The 20,626-nt window shown below is 45.6% G+C and overlaps 1 protein-coding gene and 1 pseudogene across 1 annotated transcript in view; both read left to right on the top strand.

Annotated features, from left to right (window-relative positions):
• Positions 1-20,626, top strand: part of UBXN7 (UBX domain protein 7) — a 1,247,298-nt gene that overhangs the window by 384,166 nt on the left and 842,506 nt on the right. The window lies entirely within an intron of this gene.
• On the top strand, positions 17,604-18,795 carry LOC138492765 (BCAS3 microtubule associated cell migration factor pseudogene; annotated as a pseudogene).

Below are 20,626 nucleotides of genomic sequence, written 5' to 3'. Positions count from 1 at the left end.
AGAAATATATCGGAAACCCTATAATCACATTAAGTAATTGGATTCCCTTATCCCTATGGGGAAAAAGAGGTTGGTGGCTCGTTTATCTACTTGGTACAAGAACTGGAGTCGGCATCATACATTCTCAAAGAATAATGTTGCTTGGAAAGGGCTTTTTTCAATCCTTCGAATGAATGACGATAGGACGTTTTGGTCACTGTTTAAATCTTTTGCTAATGGCACTAGTGGTAACGAGAAAAACACCATTAATGTAGCATGTTGGACAGAAGCTATTTTAGCATAATATAACAAACCAGAATCCATTCAGGTTTCAGCCCCATACGTCCTAGATGCAAGGTTCTGTAAGGGATTTGAGACCAATGATATTGTGATCATTATTAAAGCTTTAAATGGTTCCAGTACTCCGGGCCCCAATATGATGGCAAACGTAATATTCAAAGCTGACCCTGACTTCTGGGCAATGGTTTTGTCGAATCTATATCAACAAATTCTTAAAATTGGTCAAATACCTTCTAGTTGTTGCAAATCCATCCTCATTCCTGTATTTAAAAAGGGGCGAGCTCACTAATCCCCAAGATTACAGGATATTTATTGGCCATGCTTGATATTAGCTCAAAGATTTTTGCAATTATATATTTTTTTAAAACAATTAAAATGGGCTGTAACTAGAAGTTTGGTGTTCCCATTTCAGACGGGTTCCAAAAATCTCATGGCAGCCCACACCAAAAACAATCTGATGAATAAAATCTTGCACTTATCACCAAACGCAAAACAGCATGGACAATCTATTCTCTGTAAAAACACTCAACTGCGAGGTATCCAGGAAAACCGCCTTTTTCATACAACAAAAGAGGTGTGGGCTTCCCCTCAAAACGTATCCTGTGACCTTGCATCAACAATTAGGGCACCACAACAAAGAACAGAGTTTAGCAAGGTCGCTTCCAACCCTAGGGCCCCAGTACAGTTTTCTTTATATATAGACACTACGGTGTCGCTCCGTATCATTCAGAACGGTGAGGTCACTGGTGATATTCAAACTAATATTGGTCTGAAACAGGGGCTGCAGCTGGGCCCCATTATTATATCACTTATACGTGGCAGAAATTGGCTCTTGTATTGAAGCGGCACACAACTTCCCATCCCGTATCGGTACAGTGCCAGTGTCCTGGATGGGATATGCCGATGACCGTCATACGTGACTTTTCTCACATTGGCCTGCAGGGATCATTGGATGGTTTGGCAGAATATGCCCAGACAAAGGGTCTCAGGGTTTATAGTGCCCCAACGAAGATATTGTTGTTTGGTAAGAAAATGAAGCTGAGACACAACTTCAATTGGTGCTATATGGGTAAATAAGCCTTTAGAAGTAGTAGATAGATATCTCTAACTGGGTGTTCCCATTTGCAACAATCTGACTCTTCATATGCATGGTGATGATATATTTCCCAAAACTATGAAGAAATGGCTTGCAATTAGGAGATGTATATGTAACAAAAGGGGCAATAATGTGAAGGGCATGGTGGAAATATACCTCTAAAGTATTGTTTCCATGATTCTCTACGGTTCTACCATCCATTCAGGCGCTCTGGTGAAATCGATGGATAGAATAGAAGCCAAATTGTTGAGATCTATATTAGGGGTTCCCCTCTTCTGTTCCTGTGCAGGCTCTACACTGGGAACTTGGAATCCAATCGATTCAGTGCCTTTGTTTGTCTCAGCAGTGCCAATTGTTTTTGGCAATATTCCATTCCCCTATGGAGGTAGACAATGTGTGTAGTTATATGGCTAGGCTCACATTAGAAATCAATCTACCAGGTATATAGCACCCAAGGCTTTCGTCAGGATTTTCTCCCGACTTACCTAGCAAAAGTACTGTCTGTGAATATACGCAAGTTTATAATATATCTACGCTTTAACATCGTTTCCACTCGGGAACACACAGGGACATGGTATAAATTAGCACCCAGGGACAGAAGCTGCAGATTTTGCAATGTGCATGTTGGGACTGCGCGCCACCTTTTAACACAATATCAGGCTCTCTGAACCTATTATAGCCCCAACTGTAGTTGTTTAGTACACAATATTACATGTATTCAGGTGGAACAATTTTGGAACGCTTTGTGTAGTGTGGAGAGCACGGTTATGAAAGCAGCCGCCTACGATGTATGGAAGGTAGCTCTTCATCACATATCATTAAATGTCGTTTATTTATTGATCTCTAATGAAATGTAAAATTAAATTGAACGTTTTTTAACTATTTCTTTTATATGTACTGCATTCAATTGTATGTTGCTAATATTGCTGCCTTATCGTCAAATCTTAAATAGTTTTTAGAATATTATTTTTATCTGTTGTATTAAATTGGCAAAAGGTTTGTCTTATAACCACGTGCTGTAAATAAACAAAATAAAAAAAATAAAAACTAACATATTGTCATCATCTCCTTCGTCCACTTTTGCCAGGGCTTTGCATGTCTCAGTCGTAGGGGGACTGTTCAGAACAATCTTGTTCCACTAAAGTGTGTTTATTTTTACTATTAGCAGTTGAAAACGATTCAGCTATAGTCCAATTCCTCAGGAATGTTCTCGAGTTGTTTCTATTTTTCATAATTAAACATTATTTGATCCACCCCCTTTAGTTTCGCACACTGTTCTTTCTTGGTGGAAATTCTCTTGCCCAAAGGGAGGATCATTATTTCATGGTCGGTTTGCTCAGCTTGCTCTGTGGTGCTTCCAGCCCCCTTATCTGTTTTAGGATAAGGGGAAGATGGTAAGGAGTGTCAGATTTTCACAAGTAGTAATCTGCTGTTTCTCCTGGACAGAGAAAGCCGCTTTCATTTTATCCCCCAAATCTTTGGCTGAATGAAAGCAGGCTGGCCTTTCTGTAACCAGTGGGGGGGGGGGAGCAATACTACACTTACTTTTAGGAAAAGCCTGAATGTCGCCTCTTTGTTCAAGGCTATCCAGTTTCTTTTTCTTTTTATAGCTTCCGGAATAGCCGAGTCTGTGAATTATTTTCATAAAGAGAAACCAACGACGTTAAAACATAATTGAGAACCTGAAGAGCTGATGATTGATTTGTCCTGAGAATTAGATTGATGAAGAAGCGACGTAAGAACGGAGATGGACCAGTAGAGTCAGATAAAGAAATGTCCTCAGCCGTGTGTTCCTTAAAAATAGGATGTGTATTCAGATAAGTCGGTACTGACGGGGGCACCAGCACCCAAAGAAAGGTCCTTTAAATCTGTATCTGATAAGGATGGAGCTGTAGGAGGCTGGCTGGGCATTCGAGCAGCAGAGCCCGGCTATAGGCGCACAAGCATTAGGCCTGGGCAGATGGTATAGGTGACCACCTAAACACCGGATTAGCACACCAGTAACCCATGAGAAACAAAATGGCTAGAGGTAAGTATGATGTATTTATAACGCGCATATACACAAGTATCGTGAGAGGCGCTAACCTCACAGACTGCGCTCAGGAGGCAATCCTATTGTACTACCACATTGGGATGTTTGTTAAAGTTTGATTGAAAATAATTACAAGTAGGAGACAAAGTAATTGGATAAAGGTTTCTATTGAGATGCAGACATCTGTCTGGTGAAAACCACAAATGATAAAGTAGTATTGGTTTCATACACTTGAAATGTTATTGTTCATAGTGGTATAAACATTTTGCACATTAGAACATATACGTGTTAGCTGTGTTGTTTTAACATCTGATACCTGGTAGCTTGTCAACGCCTACACGTGTTTCAACCTGACTAGGCTGTCTTCAGGGCGTAATGGTAGTACTGATTGATACCGCCATAGGGCAAGTTCTAGTGCATCGGCAGAATATACACAAGTGTTTCAAGGCACGACGATGCAGTGGAGGGGTAACCGAGGGAAGACGGACAATGATCCTAGTAGGCTAGGTGTCATTCAGATCGCGCAAGTGCATGGGAATGGGGAGGGGGAAAAGTGCAGTACATGGTATAAATAATAATAAACAATAAGTAAAGTATGGCCAGCTGGTGGCAAGTGCAAGGGTAAGTGCAAACATCAGGTGTCAAGTGCTGGTAAGGGAAATGTAGGGATACAGAAAAACAGTCCCTAAGTGCGGTGGTTGCCAGGAAGGCAGTGCAGGTGTGCGCCTGGCAGGGGACCTGGGCCCATGATCAGAGGGTGGCCAGGTAACCAGTGCAGTTTCAGTTTCAGCCAGGAAGTCAGCAGGGGAGAGGAGGAGGAGGAGGAGGAGGAGGAGGAGGAGGAGGAGGAGGAGAAAAAGCAGAAGCAAAGAGAAAGGTTTGAGTTGCTTGTGGAACCGGAGATGATTAGCCTCCAGTTTCAGGGAGGCAGGGAGGTTTTTCCAGAGGGAGGCCCGAGCGGAGGAAAGAGATCTACCACCAACTCGTTGCTTGGAGAAGCGACTGACCCTGAGGGAATTAGAGGTGGATGAGCGAAGAGCTTGAGAGGGAAGATATTTAGGAAGAGAGAGCTGTAGGTATTGAGGCCCCAGGCCCCAGAAGGCATTGTGGACAATGCAGAAGGTTTTGAACTTAATCCTCGTAGCCACTGGGAGCCAGTGCAGAGATTTCAGTCCTGGAGAGATAAGATCCCTGGGCTTGAGGCCAAGGACAAGTCTTGCAGTTCTGTTCTGGATGTGTTGCAAAGGGTGTAGAGCAGAAGCAGACAGATTTAGAAAGAGGCTGTTGCAATAGTCCAGCCTAGAGAGAACCAGAGTTCTGGAGACAGTGACCTTCTGGAGGAAGGAGAGGAAAGGAAGAATACCTCTGAGGAGGTGCAGCTGGTAGTGTGACTTCTTAGAGACATCAGAGATGTGAGGAGAGAAGGAGAGTGTGGAGTCAAAGATGATCCCAAGGTTTTTAGCCTCACAGGTGGCACCAGGAAGAGGGCCAAGAGAGGCCAGCTAGAGAGTGACCGGAAAGGAGGGAGCAGGTGTTCCAATGAGGAGAATCTCAGTCTTACTGGCATTAAGGCAGAGATCATTGGCGGCACACCACTCCTGGATGGCGGACAGGCAGTCAGAGATGAGAGAGGGAGAAGAGGTGGCTGAAGGTAGCATGAAAATGAGCGGAGTATTGTCCGCATAGCACTGGAAGTTGGGTCAGAGCGCAGCAGTGCGGTGGGCAAGAAGTGGCAGGTATTAGTTGAACAGCCAGGGAGAGAGAGGTTAGACCCCTGGGGAACACCACAGATAGAGATAGAGATGGAGATGGAGGAGAGGAAGGACCCAAGTTGAACCTGGGAGGGTTGATCAGAGAGGAAAGTAGTCAGCCACATCAGGACCTGACTCGTGATACCCAGGTTATCACTAGAGATGAAGGAGAAGGGCACAAGTGTAACTTGGGAGTACTACCACCCCCGAGCCCTGCATACCCGAGGAGTGATGAAGAAGATGCATATGGATTATTTTACGATGCAACAGCGGTGGACCCTGTCTCCTGTTCATTGGTCGTGGTGAAAAAATGAGGGACTCTGGAAGGGAAGTTGCAGGAGCAGCCAAGAGAAAGGTCTCTCAGGAAGAATTTCTTCATACTCCCACGTCGGTCTGCAGTTTTGGTGCCTTTTCACAAGCTCCAAGGATGAACGGTTACTGCCCGGTTAATCAGCCACGATTCTTGGGCCATGCAATCTGGTAAGGGGACTTTGAGGAGGGGGATCTTGTCTCTGGACATCCAACTGGAGCTTTCCAAAGTTCTGGGAGCATTTGTTCACGGGAAGACGATGCACTTCAATTGGGTCGGAGGTCCCCTGGTAATGGCGGTTTGCAGCCCACGAAGGTCACAGCATGTCAGGGATGGCTTGTTCTGCAGGTCGTCTTATGGCTAGTTGGCCCCACCAACTAATGGGAAGGAGTTTTCCTCTCCAGAGCTCCTGTCGATTCGAAAACTGGGTCAGGACAGCAGTGGTCTTTTAGTGGTTATTGGAATGGGCTGCTAGTGTCTCTGGTCGTCGTCTTCTTCGGATCTTCTGTTCCAGTGGTGGTTAGTTTTCCTAAAGTCCTACTGGTAGTAAGACTTTAGTAAGCTATCCCAGTGGTTTGTAGATTCCCCCAACTCTTAGCATCAGTCCGTACTAACTCAGGACCTAGAGTGTCAGAGCAGTCGGACTTACCTTAAGAGGAAGATGTGAGCTGTAGGTAAGTACACTGAATCTAGTTAGACATGCACAGCAAAGAAGCACTTAAACGTATAAGTTATATTAAAGTATATATTTATTATATTTACACCAGAAACACTTCAAATACTTTAGACGTTTATACCAGAACACTTAGGAATACTTGATAATAAACTTCAAAGGGCACTTTCACTTCTGTGTGTGTTCTCAGTTACATTTGTAGCAACGTTGGAAAGGGAAAAAATGTTATCGTATTATCGGTTATTGCGCACTGATGCGGTTTTGAACGGTTTATACTGTAATGCATTTACCCCATGCACTTGCGTGTTCTCAATGTCACTGGTCCTAGTAAGATCGTTGTTTTTGTGTTCTCCCCTGTTTCCCTCCCTTTGCCTGGACGTGCTCTGAAACACCTGTGTACAAGCGCGATATAAATAAAATATCATACTCTGCAAACACATATAGTAAAGTCACTTAAAGGGAGGAAAAGGGTTAGTTAGTGTAACATGAGCTTGTTTCAAGGTTCTAGAGAGGGTTTTTCTTGCATAGTACGTCCTTAAAGTCCCAAAACGCAATGCAACCCTACCTAAAGGCAGTTAGGAGAGGGCTTGAAGTCTTGACAAGCAGCAAATTATGAACAGTTCCTGTGGATTTCTTCCAGTCTTTAGTGGTATTAAAGCAGCAAATTACCAATTAACAAGGGAGACCTTAAAACATACTCTTGGAAGGGACACCAGCAGCGGCTTGGGTCGGAGGTAAGAGGGGGTTGCCCTGGACACTGCACTCCAACGCTGTGGATCAACTTCTTGGAATCAGGTAAGTAATACATTTTTCCCCACAGTACCTTAGGTTAGAAGAACATTTTCATGCTGGATGCTCTGCGATGTTACAGCTCTGGACACGACCTCCGGATTCCTTGGTCTGATGACTGAAGGCAGGACATTGGACGGGGATCTCTTAGCAGCAGTCTCAAAGGAGGACCTGTAGCACGACTTTCAGCAACCAACAAAGTACATGGATCGCCTGGTCAATCTTCCTCCAGTCCTACGCTCTGATGAGGGGTTCTGGGTGAGTTGGATCGGATCTCTGGATTGTGCTTATGGCAACAAAAAAACACACGCGCACACTCGCACACGTACACACACATACGTTTTGGGAGTATCTTTCTATCCCTACTAACTGAAGTTACTTGGGGATATTGAGAAACAGCTGTATGCTCCATTAGAAGAATACATATGCCTTTTAAGAGCTATGGAGTATACAGTTCCAAAAGACAGACAGAGCTCAATGAATGAGTGAAAAAAGGCTCCACTTATTTAGTCCAGAAGTCCAGCAAAAAGAGCTGGTGGTATCCCTAGAAGAAGCGGATGAAGCATACATATTGATAAATCTCCCTAACAGTGGTCGACTTGCCTTCTGCCTCAGGAATCTCATTTTTTTTTATCAGGATTTCACTCATCCTCTGGAAACTCTCCCTGCATTTTACAGACCGGGGCGGGTGTGGCTGTCCAATCAGGACATCCAGCACCCCAGTGGTAATTGGTTCCTTTCAGGCACACCAGAAGAGAAAGGATAGCAGAGTTTGTGGATCCTCCCATGCTTCCTGTCCTCGCAGACAACTGGAGCCTCGGCGGCTACGCAAAGGGTTCCTGCAGAAGACGGCATTCAAATCGGGACCTCCCCCTCCCAGGATGTTAGGACCAAGAAAGAACAACCGCTCAAGAAATGGTGAAAAAAGAAAGGAGCCACCATGTTGGAACAAATGTGACCCTCCTGTGCATAGCTGCAACTGTGAAAACAGCCTGCGGTGGAAAATCGCACAAATGTCAGTAGAACACGTCCACTGTCACCAGCCATAACTATAGGGTTGCTACTGTAAACGGTATTGTTCCAGGAGCTCAGAGAAAAGGAAATACTAGCTAACCCTTTAGCACTCTACGTCGGGTGGTGTGTGCTGATCTCTCAAAAGAAAAAGCTAAGGGGGATAAAAAGTATCCCTCTATCCTTGAGAACAATAGTTAATAAGGAATATAAAAGAATATCAAGGGGAGAGCCCAAAGGGGTTCCAGCAGTAGTGCACATAGGGTGCTGTGTGCCGTGAAATTGAAACACAGATGTTTTTAAAAAGGTATGAAGGAAGGAAAGAAAGAATAAAGTAAAACATACCGAACATGGCTCCCATGATCAGGGCAAGATAGAATGAATGAGGGGGGGGGGAAGGCTCCCCTCATTCAGGAGAACAAGAAAAAGGTCGGAAGTCCAGCCAAAAGTGATGAGGGGTTAGGGTGGGGGGGGCTCTCACTCGTAGAGGGGAGTAAGTATAAAACTGCTAAATCTCCCTAACAATGCTTCTAACCTTAGGCTGATGGGACCAGGCAGTCAGGATCCCTGCATGAAGATTTTCTCCTTGGAGCTCCCAGAAGTGTCCCGTAACTATACTTTAGGCTAACCATCTCCATCCAAAGGCATCTGCGGTGCATGGGTTAGAGTTTAGAGATTCAGCTTCACAGCTTGTTGCATAAGAACATTCTGCATGCTGCTCTCGATCTTGGAAAGATGCCTTTTTGGTGCAGTTTCTTTGTCTTTGCCAAGTGAGTTGCTTGCCCTCGTCTTAGTGCAGTGTTGTCGATGCCCACTTTCATTGTGGCCTGGGTGGGGGCGGATCTCCAGATCTGTGGTGGTTTGCATCTCTGGGTGGCTGTCATCCGGCTGCAAAGCATCGGGGGACAGTCTGGTCTCAGCTTGGAACCGCTGCCTATCGGGACCTGAAAACGACCACTGCATCTGCAGCCCAAGGCCCCCCTGCAATGGATCCAACGACCGAAGTAAGAGAGCTCAGCAAATCTATGAACGCTAGCGGTGGTTTCTAGTGGAATCTGAGTAAGGGAGGGCAAGGATGTTTCCAACCCCTTGCCCCACTCCCTCCCCCCTGCCATAGGGTTGTACAAGCACAAAGTTCTCACCCTCACTTTCCTCTCCCTTACCTAGTCATGATTGTCAGAGTTCTGTCAAAGGATCCCTTACCACCCCCCTCAGTCTTCCCCACCACCCGTGTTTCTCCTGATGATATTGGGAGAGAAACTCTAATCTTAAAACTTAAATTGGTTCTTTCATCACTGTAAAATTGTACTTGCCTGCATTAGGCATACTTACCTTAGCATGGAAGTACTTTTTAGGTTTTGGTGGCTTTTTCTTATAAGGCAAGGTAAAACTGTTTTGACTGGATTGTGTCCTCCCACGTGTTCCTCATCTTTGATATTTCCAATGTCCAGCTTAAGCTGCTTCTGAAAAAGATTTCGGCAGAGGGTGCTGTGCGTCGATGGGGTCGACTCTGTCCAACGAGGGCCTCTGTCCCGAGGATGTCGTCACAGAATGTGTAGATAGCACACACAGCACCCCTTGGCTTCAGTTCGGTTTTTCTGAGTAAGCTTTTGCTTCGTGTATTTCTTCGAAAATTGTCAACAATGTCTTCGGCTCCGACAACCCCGAAGACCGGGTCTAAAAAATGCCAAGACTGCGACACAAAAATGTCGCTGACTGACCCACATCGGGTGTGCTTGTGGTGTCTCGTTGTGGAGCACAAGACTTCGACCTGTCAGAAGTGCCAGCCGATACTGGAAAAGCTCTGAAGGAGCGTAAATGGAAATGGGCGGTAAATTGAATTCCCAAGAAACCTGCATCGACAACTCAGTCGAAAAAGCATTCTTCCGACGAATCGAGAGTCTACTCTCCTCGATGGAAGATGACTAAACGGTCCAGGTCACGCAGTGGCTCCCACCACTCCTCCTCGTCCTCGAGGAAATGGAAGAAAAGTCATCATACAACCCTACTTCATCTTCCTCGTCCGACTCCTCCCCACAGAGGACTATATCTTGCCCCACTAAGACCTCTACTCTGGCTGAATGGGAATGATTCAGGGAGGAAATGCTAAACATTTTCTAGAGCCAGAAACCCTCGAAGCAAGTAGGCCATGCGCCTACCTATCCTTCTGAAGCCGGTAAGGCAAGAGCTAGAGCCAAATCCTCTGCGCCCTTGAGCCAGGGACAAAGGCTAGATTCTCATCGAGAGCCGTGGAGGCCTCGATACAATGAGAAGTCATAGAAGAATCTTCGAACCATCGAAGTCCGCCACAGACAAAGTCGACGTCAGCGTCATCAACACCAGTGGCGTCATAGACGCCCAAAACATCTTCATCGAAGACATCGACAACTGCATCAGAATCTGGCTTGAAGCCATTGACGCCTTTACCAGTAATTTAAAAAAACCTTCACTCCTTTGCCTAGAAAGGATTTTTTTTAATCACTTTCATCCATTTATGAAGACAATGAGCCTTCAGATGACAATGATCCACCTTTTGGATTGCAATATGGCACTCCTAATGGCCCTGATAGTTTTATATCTGAGGAATCTAGCTTGCAGGATATGTGTGAAAATTTACAGTCAGCCAGTGGGGTGGACACTTCACCAGAGTTGGATATAGGTAAGCCAGAACCAGATGATAACACAGATGCATTTTACAGACAGTTAATTACCAGGCTCACTGATTTTATGGGATGGAGCAGGTCTGCCCTCCCATTTGAACAGGATGACTTCACGTATATCCTGGACAAAGGTCCTCAAAGGGATCCTATCCTACCTTTTCATGTTGCTCTACAAAAGAGAGTAAGTGCAAATTGGGAAGCACTGGAATCAAGTCTGGCAGTCGATAAGAATTTGTGAAAATATAAACTGTCAAGTGGTGACCCCACCTACTTGTCAAAACATCCTACGCCAAAAAGTCTGACAGTGCATCGCTACCTCCAAGCAGGCTGCCTATCCGACCATCCCACCAGATCGGGATGATAAACGTATAGACGCCTGGTCAAGGAAATTCTTTTCTGCTGGGAGCATGGCTCTCAAATCAGCCAACTCTACATGTGCCCCTGCAAAATTCACCTACACCCTATGGGACTGGCTGAACATATTCCTGAAGGGGAAGAAAGAGACGGCTTCTTGGCCATTGTAAAAGATGGCAAAGAGGCCATGTGTGAGTCTCTTCGGTCAGGTTTGGATTCTGCTGACAGTACCAGCAGAGCCATGGCGGCAAGCACTGTGATACGCAGGTTTGCGTGGTTAAGGAAGTCTGGCTTTGCACCGGAGGTGCAGTCTAGACTCCATAATATGCCTTTTAACGGGTCTCATCTTTTTGGCAGCAAGGCTGACAAAGGCCTTGACAAGCTGCAGACCTCGAAGGCGGCAGCAGTCTCTAGGTGCCGCTATTAGGCAGCCTCACCCCTTTCACCCCAGTGGACCGTCTTGAGGGGTCAATCATTTCGCTATTACTCCTAAGTTGGAGGAGCGAGAGGAATGGCTGGTCAAAGAGGCCAAAGAAGATTCCCTTGTGGTTGACGAGGGAGAGGGGCAAAGCCCGCCCAAGCAGCGGCATCTTTACCATTAGCAACTGCTTCAGCCGCCTCAAAACCTCAGAGGTCTTGACTCACGACAGCCCGGTGGGAAGCAGATTGTCTCAGCATCTGAAAGAATGGCGGGGTATTACTTCAGATGATTGGGCATTACAAACCATAGCCCAAGGTTACTGCCTTCCCTTCATTCAGAGACCTCAGAATCACCCACAGGGAAACCATTCGTTAAAGGTTCCAGGTCTGTTCCTTGTGCAGGCCATTTTGACCCTGCTAGAGAAAAGTGCTATAGAGCCAGTACCTGTAACCGAGAGGAACAAAGGATGGTATTCTCCATATTTCCCAAAGGACGGAAGACTGAGACCCATCTTGACCTTGAGATACTTTAACAAGTTCCTCAAGAAGGATAAGTTCAAGATGGTCACAATTTCTCAGATCCTTGAGGCCCTCCAGCTCCAGGATTGGATAGTGTCATTTGACCTTCAGGGCAGTGGAGTAACGTTGCTGTAAATGTTGGGGGGGACATTGCATCTGAAGAAAAGGTGCCCCAGCCAAATGAATGGGGATAAAATGGTGTGCCATGAAAGTTGGGGGGGGGGGACAAACACCCCTGTCTCCCCTCCCCCCCTTAAAATTACGCCCATGCTTCAGGGTGCTTATTTTCATGGGCCAATCCATCTCGAGCAAAGAAAGTTCCTGTGATTTGCTGTTGGTGGTTGTCATTATCAGTTTTGAGTTCTGCCGTTAGGGCTGACCTCCGCCCCAAGGGTTTTCACGAAACTGATGGTGGTGGTGGCAGGGAGTCTCGGGAGAGGGGGTATTCATGTTTACCCGTACCTGGACTATTGGCTGATCGGGGTGCGTTCTCCTGAACAAGTCCTGGATCATCTCGGCGTGAACTGCCACACTCTCCACAGACTTGCTTCTCCCTCAGGTACAATAAGTCCCACATGATACCATCTCAAAAGCTCCATTTCATCAGTGCTGTACTGGATACATCCTTGGGAAAGACCTTGCCACCTGAAGTGATGGCTCAAGACAATTCTGCAGATGGTCACCAAATTTCAGAGTGGCCAGCGTCTCCCGGCCTTCGACTTCTTGAGGTTGTTCGGCCTCATGGCATCCTGCATTTTCCAGGTGCCAGAGGCTCGCCTCAGAATGAGATCCTTTCAAAGGGCTCTCAGGGCACAATGGTCTCCATTCTCGGGCAACATGTCAGACCTACTTTAGGTTCCAAACAGGGTTGCACAGGATCTCCTGTGGTGGGCCAGTGAGGACAACATTCTGAAGGGAGAACCTTTTTGGCAACCATGGCCAGAGATGAAAGTAGTTACAGAGGCGTCACTCACGGGAGGGGAGCACACGCCAACGATCTTACAATTAGCAGTTGTTAGTCTCCATCGGAGTCCAAACTACACATCAATCTTTTGGAGCTGAGAGCAATCAGACTTGCGCTGAAGGCCTTTCTGCCCTCTGTACGGGGAAAGAATGTCCTGATAATGACAGACAAAACAGTAGACATGTACTACCTCAACAAGAGAGGTGGTGTAGGGTCACTACCACTGTGCAGAGAAGCAGTGCAGATCTGGTTCTGGGCAATTCAGGAAGTACTCTCCCTATTGGCAATTCACCTAGCCGGAGAGGAGAACACAGCGGCAGACGCTTTGAGCAGGCAGAGCCCAGTCTCCCACGAGTGGGAACTAGCTGAGGAAGTCCTTCAAGAGATCTTCACGCTTTGGGGAACCCCTCAAGTGGATCTGTCCGCGACCAGTGCCATCCGGTAGTGCAAACTGTTCTGCTCCAAGAATATTTCCTCAGAGGAGCTCTAGGGGACGCGTTTGTAGTGGACTGGGAGTTTCCACTTCTGTACGGGTTTCCTCCTGTCCCCATCATTCCTCGGGTGATCAGGAGGTTTAGAAAGTTTGGGAAATCCGAATTGCCCCGGATCGGGCCAGGAGAACGTGATACCCGGACCTTCTGGACATGTCCATCTGCCCTCCAATATGTCTTCCACAAAGAGAGGACCCCCTCTCAAGAGAGGAGGGTGGGGTTCTCCATCCAGAGGTAAAGACACTCAGCCTTCAATCATGGCGTTAGGCAAGTATTGATGTAGTAACACTATATGAGAATACACAACACTGGTCTACTTGGTATTAGCTAACCCAACTTTTGGTATAGGGCTGTAATACACAAGTTGGTATTGTGACTGAGCAGCCAGGCCCATCTCAAGAGGGGTAAATATGAGCTTTAGAGCTGTAGAAATGAAATTCGCAAATGCAAGTAGCCAAGCAACACTTATACTGAAGGTTTCAGTTATAAATAGTTATTTAACATCCATTTTTAAATAAGGGTTCTTTAAAAAGGGCAAGATATGTAACAATCAAATATACTTTACAATACTTATCCAGACTCTGCATAAGCTTATTAGATAACTTTTAGAGATGCTTTTTACAGACTTCCAACACCCGGAGGTGACTTCATTCACAAGGACAGTAATGGCATTTATATATCACTTGTACACTTTGCAGATTCTGATGTTGCAGGAATGTCTAGACAAATCCTTTTCCAGCAATAACAGTTTAAATACAAGTTATCACCTCTGAAGGACAGAACATATCAGTCAATGGACTAGAAGAGTCTGCAGGGAGCCAGGACAGCCAATGTCAATTGGAGCACAGTCTATGGAGCAGAGGCAATTCATAGTTAATAAGTCTTGCACAAAGTTAGAGAGTTTTTGTAGAATCACTTGTAGGGTCATCAGCTGTTACACTTGTGGACAGCAGAGCTGAAATCAACTCTAACAAAAGTAGCCACTGCAAGTCTCAACTGAAAAGAGAGAAGCTAACGACACTGAGGTAAGTACCCCAAGTCTGAACAGTACGTCTGGTTTGAAGAAGAGTGGTCCAGCTGGATTCTGTCCTGTTGCAGCGATGCAGATCCTGGGTTCCTGAGCCTCAGTCATGGGGACAAGAGGGAGGACGTCTGGAGGGCTCCTGCGGTAGCAATTTGGAGGTCGTCGGCAGCTACTGGCTTTTTTCAGAGCATCAGCACTTCGCAGTTTCAGCATGCAGTAAACGGCACTGTCGCCGATCTCAGATACTGGTTGGGCTTCCTTCGCTCCTTGAGTCCTGCACTCTGGTGAGGTGACTCGAGCTCTGGTCGTCCTGCTTCTTGAGGGTCCTTAGGAGACTTCTGGAGCTTCAGGCCGGATTGCAGACGTTGCACTCAACTATGCATTTCTCAACCCCTGGCACTCGGTTCCTGCAGCAGAAGTACAGCCAGTCGGGGAAGATGGTCCAGTGGAGTTAGTCTCTGGGGTTAGTTGGTCCCACTAACCCAAGGGAAGAAGCTGTCCCTTCCGGAGCTTCTCTTGTCGATCAGAAAAAAGGCGTTTCAGCGCAGCAGCAGGGCTTCTTTGGGCAATTTAAAGGTCCAGGAGGATGCAGCAAGTTTCGTTCACGGTTTCTTCGCTGGGTCTTCTTCCCAGTGGTCGACTCTGCCTCTAGTCCCAAAACCCTTGACTTTTAAGCAGACTGTCACTTAAACAGCAAGGTAGCTGTCCTAAACGGACAGCCAGCCAGCCAATCAGGACTGGTTGCATTCATGCACTCAAAGAGACAAAGGACAGGGGAGTTTCGGGAACCTCCCTCACTTCCTGCCCTTCCAGACACACTGGTGCAAGAGCTGGGTTTCAGGACTGAAGCCTGCCAAAGACAAAAGGAACAAAGGGCTCAAACCTAGCTTGGTGCGCAGAGTAAAAGCCAAGAAAGACGTCAAAAATAGAAAATGGTGAAAAAAATAGATAATTGGGCCATTTTGACAAAATGGTCACCCATGAGTGCTAAACTGCAGCTGAGGATTCAGTCTACGGTAGAAAAGCACAATGTTAGGAAAATAAAACCACAGCCACCACCCATTTAAAGTAGTGAGGGCAACATAAAAAATGTTACATGAGAATGAATGTAGGATAAGAGGCTAATAGGTAACCCCCCCAGCACTCCACATAAGATGGTGTGTGCTGGACCCACAAACAGACAAGGTAAGTAAATTCAATTTCACTTTACTAATCTTGAACTGTAGTTCTCACAAGAAAATGTATTTAAACCTTATGGGAAATCTAAAGGATTTGTCTGCGACACTGCACCGAAGGTGCTGTGTGTCACCATACAAAAATTAGATGCCTATGGAGTTTGTCAGACTCTAAAAACAAAGGAAACACATAATCCAAATCAGGTCAAAACACATGAGAGAGTAAGAAAAAGGTACCACTCAATCCAGGGTTAAAATTAAAAAGTCCTGAAGTACAGCAAAACAGCTGGGGTCTCTAAGGTTGAAGGGAATTGGCACAGAGATTCAAATTCTCCCTAACATATGGTTTCTGAGAGGCTGAGGTATAAGGATTGGGACCTCATGGCTGACGTAATGGAGATGTTGCTTTCGGCCAGAAGGCCAGCAACAAAGTCTTTGTGCCGTTGGAATACATTCTGCAGCTGGTGTAGGGATAAGAATGTGGACCATTTTCTATGCAAAACACCAGAGGTGTTATCTTTTCTGCTGTATTTGGCCAATCTGGGGCTCCAGGTTGGGACCATTAAAGGTTATTTGGCGGTGCTTTCCATCTTCAAGCGCTCGTCTGAAGAAATGTCATATTGTAAAATTCCTTTTGTGATCAATTTTTAAAGGGACTCGCTAATGTGTTTCCTCCATCTCCTTTTCAGGTTCCTGTTTGGGACCTCAATCTTGTTTGGACGTTTCTTATGTGTGCATAATTTGAACAATTCCATTCATGTCCCTTAAGACTACTAACATTCAAAACCATCCTGTTTCTAGCGTTGACATCAACCCGTAGGGTGAGTTCCAGGCACTATCTTCTAAACCACCTTTTGCGGTCTTTCATAAGAACAAGGTCGTCCTTAAGGTCAAACTTTCATTCCTACCTAAGATTATATCAGATTTTAATTTGGGACTAAACATAGGATTATCTACGTTTTACCCTCCACCTCATCCTGGCAAGGAAGAGGAGGGACTATACAGACACGATCCACGAAGGGCTCAGAGTTTCTACATTTCAAGGATGTCAAAGTTTCGGTTAATGACCAACTGTTTATAGGATACACGGGTCATAGACTGGGACAGGCTATAACTAAACAAACATTGTCCAGATGGATTATATTAGCCATTACTGAATGCTATAGGCTGACTGGGAAAGGTCCCCCAGAAGGCTTGAGAGCCCATTTCACTTGGGGCATGGCTGCTCGGCAAAGGGGGTGTTCCAATAAAAAATATTTCTGAGGCAGCCACTTGGTCTAGCATTCACATTTTTACAAAGCATTACTGCCTTGATTGCACCTTAACTCAGGATGGAAGCTTTGGGAAAGCAGTCCTTCATTTGATTCACACTAGCCCTTGATGACAAAATTCTTACTCCCTTCGACAAAACGAATACTGCTTTGGGAGTCTATCAATACGTGGAGGACACAATCCATTTGAAGAACAAGTTACTTACCCTAGGTAATGTTGCTTCGACTGGATGTTCCCCCCACAGATTCCTCATCGCATCACCCCTCCCAACCTACCCTGCAGTAGAATTTCCATCTTATTGCAGTTTTATGGTCTAAACCAGTTTAATGCTGGTAGTTCGACTGGCACGAAAAAACAGAACTGAAGTCATTGGGCACTGCGTGTTCTATATATACCTTCGGTGACATCCTCGAGACAGAGCCCCTCGAGGGACATGCACAGCGCCCTCTGCCGACATTTCTTTCCAGAAGCAACTGAAGCTGGATATTGGAGATATCAAAGATGAGAAATACCTGGAAGGAACATCCTGTCGAAAGAAAGTTACCTGGGGTTTGTAACTTGTTCTTGGATTGCTTTTCCTTGAATTTCAGTTGCATTGCACTGCTAACAATTTTTTCACTTGCTTTATTTCATACAGTTCTCCTTATTTCATATTTGAATCACTTTCCACTGCCTTAAAAGTAAAGAGTGGTTGAAACTTTAACAGCCCCCTGAAAAGCTGACCGGTTCTACGTGTGGAGCAATAATTGAAAAACCTCTGCTGTTGTTGTACCTTTTTGTTTGCATGGAATCCACGTGCTGCCATGGCATCAGAATCTCCCCGCCGTCCTAGTAGATGTACTGGTGGTGGTGTGATGGTCCGGCCGCAAGCTGTAACGGAGCAGTCCTATATGGAGAGTGTTGTTAGGTTTCTTCAAGATGTTGTGCCACAAGCTTACAGTGGAACACAGCCAACAGAAGAGAAGCAAAAAATTGTCGGTCAGATTTGAAAGCGCAGATATAAATGATACATCGAGGAATATAGAACTTCATGAAATGCACAGCTCTGGGAATGAACCTCCTTTGCTTCTGATGATTGGTTACAGTGATGGGGATGCAGGTCTGGAGTATTCCTATCAGTGGGGAAGCTCAAGAGCTCTTCTCGGTACGCTATGGCCCAGTTCGTGCTGCCCGAATCTTGCCAACTCCACAGATAGGTCCACAGAAGTGTGATCATTTTTCTGAGAAGAGACCCCTTTTGGGCGTTTGTAAAAGCACTGGATCCTCTGGCACCAGCCTGCTTTATTGTTGTGTTGATCTCTACTCGCTTCAAACAGGCGAGATGGTGAAATCTATTCAGTTCAAGACTCCCATCTACGATCTGCATTGCAACAAACGAATACTCGTTGTCGTGTTGCAGGAGAAAATTGCTGCGTTTGACAGCTGCACTTTCACCAAAAAAATCTTTGTTACAAGCTGTTACCCATGTCCAGGGCCAAATTTAAATCCCATTGCGCTGGGAGGTCGATGGCTTGCCTATGCAGAGAATAAGCTGATCCGGTGTCACCAATCCCATGGTGGAGCCTGTGGAGACAACATCCAATCTTACACTGCCACTGTCATTAGTGCTGCCAAAACTCTGAAGACCGGCCTTACCATGGTTGGAAAAGTCGTTACTCAGTTGACAGGTACTCTTCCGACAGGGGCCACAGACGAGGACATTGCAATTCACAGCAACATCAGACGCAGTCCATTTGTTCCAGGAATCATCACAATTATCGACACAGAGTCTGTTGGCGAAGGACAGGTACTTGTGCGTGAAGACTCAAGTGGTGAAGGCATTGTAGCACATTTCCCTGCACACGAAAAACCAATTTGCTGCATGGCTTTTAACCCAAGCGCAAATGAGTCTCCACAGAAACACAGTTTGGGTCTGTCGGAACTCCCTCCTATGCCTGTGTCAGCAGATTCAGCTGGATATCAGGAGTCTCAATAACCTAGAACGACAGACCTAAGGATTGCACATCGTAGGAAATTCAATATGCTACCTCTGGAGAATGAAGACTTCAAGGTCCTGGTGTTGGACAATCGTAACATTGTAATTTCTAATGTCCCTAAATTAACTAAGACCGAACCCAGAGACAGACTCTGCAATAAAGTCCTTGCCTTTTTACGGGCAAGAACAGGGCCAGGTGTTGTGCTTTCTTCTGATTTGAAACTCTTGCGCAGAATTGACTTGGCCAAATTGTGTTCTCAAGTGAATAGTGACTATTTTGGTGGGATCTGGAACTGGTACTTTGCCCATGTATCTGAAACGTGTTAGATATCTACCTATGGGATTCCACGAATCTTGAGCTTATTTTTTTATGCTGCTGTTCATTTATAGTAGTAACTTGCTGTATTTTGTTTTAATGGTTCCCTCTTATTTTTCCCTTCTTCAAGACTGACGTTGGGTTATTTAATGTCTCCATAATGAATTTCTCACTTTTGGGTTGTTACTATGTATTTATTTTGTATGTTTGTTATTCATGCTGTCTTGTAAGTTTTTGTTTTATGCAGCACTCTGAGGCCTATGGGCTAGTATCGCTTTATAAGAATATAATCAAATCAAATCATATTGCCATTACCCTCACCCAAAGGTAATCGTATGATGTCACTTCTTCAATCACCCCTTTGTCCATGCCCAGTCTAAATCTCTTCGGAAAGGGAGGGAGTTAGAGAATTAGAGTATCCTACGACATATAGAGAAGAAGAGGTCTTGTATGAGATTATAGTTCCCTTGCTAGGGATTTGGGCAAGTTCTGAAAGGTGAGATTTGTAGGGGGTGTGGAACAAACTGGAATGACCATGATTATTGTCGGAAGACAAACGGGGGGGGTTTGTGGGAACAGCAGTGTTTTGTATGAGCAAGTTGGGTTTGCAGGAAATGATAATCAGAGGGACGGGATTGGTATTGTTTTGTCAAGGTAGATTTGGTATTCAGAAAATAATAATCTGAAGGACGAGGAGAAGCATTTGGATAGAAACAAGGGAAAGTGGGATTCTGGAAGTTTACCAGATGCAAATGGGTTATTGGCTTTACCTTTGGGTAAGGGAGATTGAATGGCTGGAAGAGATGATGAGCGGGAATAGCTTATAAAATCTTCAGGGGTTTCGTTCCCCTCACCATCCTCCCTGTGATGGTACAGCGTCTCAACTGGGGTATTCCCCAAAGCATAACCTCAGGTTCCCCGATCCAGGTGATCCTCCCCCACTGGTCCACCCCCTGGAACTGGATCCAACAGCGATTGCTGTGTCCTGGCCACATGAATAAGGGATTCTCGAGGTCTTACTGGGAGAATACCCTCAGGTTTCTCACATAGAACTCAACCCCAAACCGCCATGCCATTTCTGACTTGGGTACCAGTCTAAAATATGTATGAGGGGTTGGAATCAGTATTAGATCAGTGGGTATTAATCTTCTCTCATCTGGAGGAATGTTCTCATCCCTACTACCACAGATATCAAACCCAATACAGTCTTTAGTTGCTACTGAGGGGTCTGATGCTCTGGTACTTAGCTTTTCAAATCTTAAGTTCCCCCAACTTGATTTGATTAACAGCCCCCTGGGCATGGAGGAGTCTGAGGAAGAACAGGGCAGCTATGGTGCACAAAGTGATGGCGAAGACATAATGGGATCAGTGGATTCCAATATACCAGTCCCCCGCTACGAAGGGCAGGCCGTTGGCTCTGCTGCGGGGACCACACCTTGTGATGAAGGGGCACACATAAGCACAGGGGGCCAGCGGTTTTCACATCTTAAACACTAAGCCACACTTTGACAAACT

The sequence above is a fragment of the Ambystoma mexicanum genome, chromosome 10 (genome assembly GCF_040938575.1).
Source record: "Ambystoma mexicanum isolate Mex_15411 chromosome 10, UKY_AmexF1_1, whole genome shotgun sequence".
NCBI classification, from domain to species: domain Eukaryota; kingdom Metazoa; phylum Chordata; class Amphibia; order Caudata; family Ambystomatidae; genus Ambystoma; species Ambystoma mexicanum.
The sequence above is the reverse complement of the archived record's forward strand: the minus strand, read 5'-3'. Positions and strand labels throughout refer to the sequence as shown.